The sequence below is a fragment of the Puma concolor genome, chromosome C2, assembly GCF_028749965.1.
Source record: "Puma concolor isolate L17-30 chromosome C2, mPumCon1.1.hap2, whole genome shotgun sequence".
NCBI classification, from domain to species: Eukaryota; Metazoa; Chordata; class Mammalia; order Carnivora; family Felidae; genus Puma; species Puma concolor.
This window is the reverse complement of record NC_141675.1, coordinates 41,780,501-41,788,518: the sequence shown is the minus strand read 5'-3', so window position 1 is coordinate 41,788,518 and position 8,018 is coordinate 41,780,501.

Genomic DNA, 8,018 nt, shown 5'->3' with positions numbered 1-8,018 from the left:
CAGTTTGGCTTGGTTTCCATGGTTACAAAGAGTACAGTGAAGAGGCTCAAAGAATCACAATTTCCTTTGATTGGTAGATTCTCAAAAACGATGATTTGGAAACTGACAGGGGATTAAAAAAGAAAAAGATTTCCCTCATGAGGAACAAGACATTAAGTGTAATAATAGCACACTGATGGTCAGACACGAGACAGCCCTTTGAAATTTAATGAAACATCCCTTTGCTCCTTCATACAAAAAATGGACAGAATATCTCAATTTATAACAGCAGGACACTGTAAATCAAAATCCCTGCTCCTGATTAACTAGCCAAAATATGTTAAATTGTTTATAAAGAACTTTTAAAATTAGCATACAAAATTACCAGCTGACTCAAATTGTGAATGACACAAAGACTAAAATCAACATTTTTGACATCTCTGTATTGTTTTGTGGGGTTTAGCAGGAAATAACAATATAATAGAAATATAGTTATAAGGGCACTAAGAGATACAGAGTCCGCGAATATCTCTGTAACTAGGTGCATGCACTTAGCCATATCATTTTATTTTCAATTTGCTTTTTTTCTTGCCAAATAACAATCATTACCATCGAAAGCAGCACAGAAATTGAAAAACTTCCAAAGTTACTGGTTAAGAAACCCTGATTTTAAGATCTCTTTCTGGGGGTGCCCAAATGGCTCAGTTGGTTAAGCGACCAGCTTCAGCTCAGGTCATGATCTCGCAGTTGGTGAGTTCCAGCCCCGCGTCAGGCTCTGTGCTGACAGCTCAGAGCCTGCAGCCTGCTTCGGATTCTGTGTCTCCCTCTCTCTGCCCCTTCCCTGCTCACGCTCTGTCTCCCTGTCTTTCAAAAATAAATAAATGTTAAAAAAGAAAAGAAACAAAAAAGCAGTTTCTGAAAAAAAAAAAATTAAGATCCCTTTCTGTTCCTTGAATTAAATGATTTTAAAATATGCTCTCCCAACATGAAGAGCAAATTGAAGAGATGCATAGGCAGGCAGGAAAAAAAGGAAACAAAAGGTCTAGATACTTAGCTCCTCCCTCCCATGTCAAAGTCTCATAAGAAACAGGAAAAAGGTCTGAGACTCTTCATGTAGATTTCCCCAGCAGAAAGGATGTTTAAAGGGAAAATTAAATAAATCCTCTTTTCCAGAGTGGTGTCCAGCCAGGAGGCAAAGCCGTCCAAGACAAAGAATTAAAAAGCAAGGCAGATGGCCTGAGAGAGGGGAGTGAAGCCTAGTGAAATGTGAGCACCAGAGGCCTTGGGTCTACACACTTGAAGAGCAGTCTCTTCGTTGCCTTGCCCGTGCAGTGCCCCAATCCCTCAAACTCTAATGCCCACAGACAGTAGACTAGTCATTCTGGAAATCTGTGAGCCAAAGCAAGTTTCCAACATTGTTTCTGTCCACTGCTTGGGGTGGGGGGGCATATGGCAATGGCTGCTGGAAGAAGTGGCAAGAGAACTAACCTGGCTTATCTTCTGGGAAGCGAAGGAGGGCTGTAGGGATGCAAGGGTATCTACCACAGAACAGAAAGAGGACACACAGTAATTTAGAAAATTGGCAATTGACACAAAAATGGAGAAAGGAGCCCAGACACCAAATCTTCTAAATAAGATATCACAGACTCTAGGTTGAATTCCCCTCTTGACCTTCATGGTGATATACTACCTAAAAGTAATAGATTACAAAATACTAAGATGTTAAGCTGAAGCTCTGAATTTCATATCAGGTTGGAAAGGAAAATCATGGATGATTTATCCACCCTACATCAAAGGAATTAGAAGGCCTTGACAGATGAATGAAAGAGAGAAGCATGTTAGCACTGCAAAAATGTTACTGAAAGGGAAGAAAAAGGAATAAAGGGAAAAGAGAGAGAGATAAAAGAAAGAGAGAACAAAAAAGAAGACACCGGCAGAAAGAGAGATAAGGAGAAATTATGGCATAAGTGAAATGAAATTAAAAAATGAACTCTTAAAGGGAGCCTGGGTGGCTCAGTCGGTTAAGCGTCCGACTTCAGCTCAGGTCATGATCTCACAGCTCATGAGTTCAAGCCCCACATCAGGCTCTGTGTTGACAGCTCAGAGCCTGGAGCCCACTTCCGATTCTGTATTTCCCTCTGTCTCTGCCTCCACCCTGCTCACGCTCTCACTCTCTCTCTCTCTCTCAAAAATAAATAAGCATTAAAAAAAATTTGAATGAACTCTTAAAGAAAATGTTAGCTATGAAAATAAAGAAAAAATTTCTAACCACTTCTTACCGAAGAGGAATTTAAAGAAAACATAGATCCAAGGTATTGACATACTAAGTTAACAATGGTAAAACAGCTTAATGAAATGAAAACGCGGAGCTAAGGACCAAATTGAGGGAGCAGAAACAGCATTACAGAAGTAAGATATAATGTGAAACTAACAGGCAACTTAGGCAATAACTAGATTTAAAGAAGTAACATAGCAAAATGGATAACAGGAAAGATAACAGAGTCTTCAGATAATAGTGGGAATGCAGAGAAAAAGGACATAAAGAAGGTAATAGATACAGAGCAGGTGACAATGAAGAAACCTAGGATAATTCTTACATCTGAAGTAGTGAGCACAATTAATGGGACAGAAAAAAATATATATTTTTTAAAGAAAATTTCCTTACATAAAAGAATATGTGCATCTTTGGATCAAAAGACTGTGCTTCTCAAAGAAGCATTACAAAACAAACAATGGTCTAACATGTGACAGTCAACTTCTTGAACTGTGAGGATAAAGAAAGAATTCTTCAGTCATGTAGGCAAGGAAAGCAAGGCATACAGGGAGTGGGAAATGCCTATTGTCTTCAGACAACCACATAAATATTAAAATAACAATGGAAACAGACTCTACAAAGATCTAAGGGGAAATGAAGCAAAACTCATGAATGTTATACCCAGCCAATCTGTCAAGCAAGTGTAAAGACAACAGAAAGAAATTTTCAAATATGCATGAATTCAGAAAACATAATCCCATGAGCCCTTCTTGAAAACACAACATCATGACAAATGTAGCCACCCGTGATATGGTGAAGCTATGATAAAGGGTAAAGCATTGAAAATTTTATATATAGAATGAAGACCAAATGTCATTAAGACACAGTCATAGAAAACTACTTTACACTTTAGTGCATACAAATGCTCAATATGTAAAGTTAGGCTTTAAAGAATAGAAACGGAATCTATAATTTTCAAGCCAAGAAGGGAAAAGAAACTCTTAACGGAGAGGTTGTATAGGAATGTTAAATGTGGGGATTAGTAGACTTCATTTAAAAGGTGATATTTAGGCAAAAATGTAAATGACATGAGGGCACTAACCTGCAAATGTCTTTCAGAAGAATATGATAGATAGAGGGAATATTTCAAGCACAACCTTAAAGTGAAAGAATCCCAGGTATGCTCCAGGAATAACAAGGAGGCCAGTGTGACTAAAATAGAGTGGATAAGGGGCAGAGGATCAGACGTGACAATGGAGATCACACGGTACAAGGTCTATCTAGCTCACTCCAAGCTTGGAGGAGAGGACTGGTCTGATCTTACATTTTCAAAGGCTCATTCTCGCTGTTGCATTAAGAATTGACTGTAGGAGACAAGGTAGAAACAGGGAGTCTATTTATGAGACTACTGCAATAATCCAGTCATAAGATTATCATGGCCGAACTAAGATGGAAGCAGTGTTGGTAAGAACTGGTTGGATTCTTGATGTATTTTGAAGACAAGTGCCAAAGGATTTCCTTTATGAAATACAAGGTATGTGATAGAGAGAGGAATCAAGAATGACCCCCAAGATTTGGCTTAACTAGAAAGATAGGGAAATCATGGCCTAGAGGATAAAGCAGATTAGGAGTTCAGTTTGATCCTGACTTTGAGATGTTATTTTACAAGTAGAGAGCTCAGAAGTATAGCCTGAGCTAGAAATATATTTTGGGGTAATCGACATAAAAGTTTTAAAGCCTGGGGCGCCTGGGTGGCTCAGTCGGTTGAGCGTCCGACTTCGGCTCAGGTCACGATCTCGCAGTCCGTGAGTTCGAGCCCCGCGTTGGGCTCTGGGCTGATGGCTCAGAGCCTGGAGCCTGCTTCCGATTCTGTGTCTCCCTCTCTCTCTGCCCCTCCCCCGTTCGTGCTCTGTCTCTCTCTGTCTCAAAAATAAATAAAAACATTAAAAAAAAATTAAAAAAAAAAGTTTTAAAGCCCTAAGACTAGACAAGATCAGCAAGGAAGTGGATGTATGGAAAAAAATGACTAAGGATTCAGAGTTGGGGTGCTCCAAAACAGACATTTGAAAAAAGACGTATCACCAGCAAAATAGACTGAAAAGGAGTGATCAGTTAAAAAAAAAAAAAAAGATAAAGCTAAAGGCCTCTGGAGGAAAGCGTGTCAAGGAGGAAGGCATGACCAACTTGGGTCAAGTGTCGTCAGTAGATCAGGCAAAAGGAGTACCAAAACTTAACCAATGGATTTAAGAGCACAGAAATTATCTTTAACCTTAACAAAGGTCACTATCTGCAGAACGGTTAAGGCAAAAGCCTGAGTGGAGTGGGTTAGGAGAACACGGAAGGTAAGAAATCAGAGGCTGCAAATGCAGAAATCTTTTCTGATGAGTTTTGCTATGAAAAGGAGCAAAGAAATGAGCTATCGTTGGTTGAGGAGTGGGCCAAGAAAAGTTTAATATGGAAGTCATCATGGCAGCTGGTACACTAATGTGAAGAATGAAAACTTGATATAAAAGAAAGGAGGGACTTACTCGTTCAGTGTCCTGCAGTTTGCAAGAGAGGCTCAGATGCACATGTGAAGGGAGTAGTGTGGGTAAATCATGCACGAATACATGGAGGAACACGTCTACGTGCATGTGTGTTGTTGGCATGTGACTGCATACGGTGGTGGGAATTTTTGAAAGTCATCTTGACTGCCCCCATTTTCTGTGAAGTAGGATGCAAAACCACAAGCTGAAAGAAAGATAGGATAGAAGGTACTGATGCTTGTTTAGAGAGAAGGTGTGAAATAGTCATCCACGAGAGTCAACGAGAAGATAATCTGGCAGCATGGAGGGCCGCTCGATTTTGAGATCATAAGTGTAAAGGTGAAACTAGTAAGTATTGTATTGTTTGCTTTGTACATGTGTAGGTGCAGGCCAAGAGCAGAAGAGTTGGATTGATCAGGATTTTATTTTTCAGTTAAGTACTATGAAATAAGAAATGTATATACGCAAGGGTGTGATGATAACAATTCTCCATGGAATTTAGACTGGATGAACCAGAGAATGAGGCCATCAAAGGGGGCCATTGATGGGTAGGATTGAAGGTACTGGGGCATCAAAAGTTCGTTTGGGTGGAAGACCAGAGAGAATGAGCCAGGAATAGAGGAAGGAAATAGAGAACAGGATACATGAATTTGATACGATAGAAAGACTGCATTTACTGGTTACAAAAATTTCTAAGATATACCTATAAAATATATATCATTTTTTTTAATCTTTATTTATTTTGAGAAGGAGAGACAGAGACAGAGCACGAGCAGGGGAAGGGCAGAGAGAGGGAGACACAGAATCCGAAGCAGGCTCCAGGCTCTGAGCCGTCAGCACAGAGCCCAGGGCAGGATACAGTTTCACAGACTAGGAGATCATGACCTGAGCCGAAGTCAGACGCTTAACCGACTGAGCCACCCACGCGCCCCAAGCATATATCAATTTTTAAGGTAGGCTGAGGTAGAATAGGAAACAAGGTCACTGGAGGAAGGTAAAAGCACACGGCATCGTTGGGATCATTTATGTGTACTCTCATAGTTCTCTGCCTAGTCACACATTTTTCTTTCCTTCCTAAAGGTAACTACACATCTGATATTTGCTGCATTTTTTTTAAAGTACAGTTTTAGTATCTATGTATGCCTTTGGTTTAGCCTACTTCAAGCATTGTAGACATTGAACCACTCTATACAAGCATTTTTCTGTGACCTGCTTCTTTCATTCAATATCATAATTGAAAGAAATACCAATATTGCATGCATGCAGCTGTAGTTTATTCACTTTGAGTTTTGTGTAGTATTTCATCATTTATATGTGATTTAGGGTGCCTGGGTGGCTCAGTTAGTTGTCTGGCTCTTGACATATATATGCATACTATTCACTATATATGCATACTATATATATATAATATATACACACTGTTCACCACAAATTTTTTGTGAATGAACTTTTTGGTTTTGTTAAAGGAGGTCGAGAGGACATAATCTCTGGGTAACCCTCAAGCTAGTCCCTGACAGAGGCTCCTCAAGTCTGTGGCCTTGAGAGAGAAAGGTGTTAAGACCATCCGGATGTAGTACATGACTAAACCCACTTAAGGCCTCTATATAAACCTAAGAATCTGGCAGGAAGGTGCAGAGGTTGTCTTGCAGGAGCCCAAGACAAGCCTTGTAAGTAAATTTCATTGCTTATTACAACTACCACCGCCCAGTTTGGAGTGATCTACCTCTTTCCTTGCCCTCTGCAGTACAGGTGCCAGTTTGCATCGTTTGCCTAATTCGGGGTGATAATGATGGATGCCTCTAGGAATATTCTTGCATATTTCTTATGGTATAGATGTGCAAATGTTTCTTTAGGGTATGTACCTAGAAATGGAATCGCTATGGCATTGAGTATGTGTCTCTTCAAACCTGCTAAATAATGCCGAACTGTTTTCAACATATTGTAGCAAAACACGCACTCACTAGCAGCATAAAAGAGCTAACCTTGCTACCTGTCTCGCAACACTTGGTATTGTCAGTCCTTTCAAGTTTTGCCATTCTAAGAAGGACGTAAGGCTATCTCATTTAATTTTTCTGTTTACCATTGAGCACGGGACAGGTCTGTTCATGTAAGATTTCATACGGGTAGAAATTCTAAATATATTGTCGTCTTCTAAATACAAAAATATTCCCAAATTATAAGCATATTTTTTTACCTGAAAATACATACACGAGCATTCATAGTTATTATTTTGGAGGAACAAACTGGTGAGGGAAAGAAGATATCCTTTTATATATATTTTTTTCAGTATAATTTCCACTTGTTTTCGTATCAATGTCTACTTTTATAGAGTAGCTTTCATATAAATTAAAAATCGAAGTTCAAAATTATTTTAAAGCACATGCTTATTTAAACAAACACATAAGATTAATAAGCCACCTTTCATCTGTCACCAGCCAAGTCTTTCGCTGGATAAATACACAGGGATTTCCATATCCAATACAGTAGTCACTAGCCACATGTGGATACTGAGCCCTTGAAAATTGGTGAGTGCCACATGTTGAAATTATATGTTTGAAAGAGCTGGTTAAATAAAATGTTATTTAAATTAACTTCACCTGTTTCTTTGTCTATTGTAACGCAGCTTCTAGAAAAGTTTGAATTACACATGTGGCTCAAAAGACATTTCTATCGACAAAATACACTTCTGTTGCAGAAAATATACTTAGTAACTTGAGGAAAACACAGCTAGGGAGACTTCAAAAGGAAAAAATACAACTAGGCAAACATAAATACACTTCACTTTAGGCAAACACAGTCATTCCTAGATATGCCCAAAACACAGTAGCATTTGTGTATAAATTTCATTCAAATCACAACTGACTATGATTTGAAGTCAGGAGCATGATCCTAATTCTTGTCCATGTGTCACAATTCATGCACTTGCTTGTAGACGAAATAAGGAAAGGAAGAAGGTCCGAACGAGAAACAGTGCTGCTGGTTACGTCGATCCGTCATTCTTTCAGTTATTTCACGAATACGCCCAACGAGGCGGGACCTGCACTGGAAGCCGCGACCACCACCACCGAAAAGAACATACACAAATCGCGAGAGCAGACCTTCGCTCTCCGCTCCCGTTCAGTGAAACCACATTCTCCGCGGCATATAGGACACCTCCCACTCTTTTAGCCACCGCTGAGCAAAGCATGCATTTAAATGTGGTAACGTTTCCTGGCTGATCCAGTCTATAAACAGCAGCGCAAGAAAACACTAAACATGCA